General features: G+C 51.0%; 1 pseudogene; it reads left to right on the forward strand.

The window, feature by feature from the left end:
- Positions 1 to 121: 121 nt before the first annotated feature.
- LOC103210246 overlaps positions 122 to 1,224 on the forward strand; it is a 2,197-nt pseudogene continuing 1,094 nt past the window's right edge.

Raw genomic sequence — 1,224 nt, forward strand, 5'->3', positions numbered from 1 at the left:
GGACTCAAAGATTTTTGAGATGACTAAAAAAGGAGTTGGAGATGCGCAAAAGATAGTGCAAAGGGCCAGCGCTCGGAGGGATTCTGTTTGGGCCAGCGCCTTTTCTAAGACATCACTGTAGAAAAGCTGGCAAGAGAAAAACAGTCGAAAGAAATCCCAGGGGAGGGGAGCCAGGGGAGTGGTGGGGGGTGGGGGCTACGGGCAAAGATTACTACCAGACATTGGGCCCGGCCCGCGGTGCTTCGGACGAGGAGATCAAGTGGGCCTACTGCCATCAGGCACTGCACTACCACCCAGATAAGAACAAGGAGCCTGGCGCTGAGGAGAAGTTCTAGGAGCTCATCGAGGCCTACGACGTGCCCAGCAACTCGCCCAAGCACGAGATCTTCAACCTCTATGGGGAGGAAGGGAATCTCCCTTTAGGGTGGTGGGCCTCATGGTGGGAGCAGCACTGAGTGGTGCTAACAGTACCTCTTTCAGCTATACAGTCCATGGAGACCCTCATGCTATGTTTGTCGAGTTTTTTGGCGGCCGAAATCCCTTTGATAACTTTTTTGGGCAGCGGAACAGGGAAGAAGGCATGCACATTGATGACCCGTTTTGTGGCTTCCCCCTGGGTATGGGTGGCTTCACCAACATGAACTTTGGCTACTCCCGCCCTGCTCAGGAGCCCACCTGAAAGAAGCAAGATCCCCCCCTCACCCACAACCTTAGAGTCTCACTTGAAGAGATCTACAATGGCTGGATCAAAAAGATGAAAATCTCCCACAAGCAGCTGGACCCTGATGGAAAGAGCATTTCCAACGAAGACAAGATCTTCACCATTGAAATGAACAGGGGGTAGAAAGAAGGGACTAAAATCACCTTTCCCAAGGAAGGAGACCAGACCCCCAACAATATTCCAGCTGCCATCATCTTTGTTTTAAAGGACAAGCAACACAGTATCTTTAAGAGGGATGGCTCTGATGTCATTTACCCAGCCAGGATCAGCTTTCGTGAGGCTGTGTGTGGCTGCACAGTGAATGTCCCCAGTCTGGACAGTAGGACCATACCCATCGTGTTCAAAGATGTCATCAGGCGTGGCATGCGGCAAAAAGTTTTTTTGGGGGGAAGAAGGCCTCCTCCTCCCCAAAACTCCTGAGAAATGCAGGGACCTTATTATCGAGTTTGAAGCAATCTTCCCCAAACATCAAGAACCGTACTTGAGCAGGTTCTTCCAATATA

This window comes from Orycteropus afer, unplaced genomic scaffold (assembly GCF_000298275.1).
Source record: "Orycteropus afer afer isolate SDZICR_OR568_19922 unplaced genomic scaffold, OryAfe1.0 scaffold00577, whole genome shotgun sequence".
NCBI classification, from domain to species: domain Eukaryota; kingdom Metazoa; phylum Chordata; class Mammalia; order Tubulidentata; family Orycteropodidae; genus Orycteropus; species Orycteropus afer.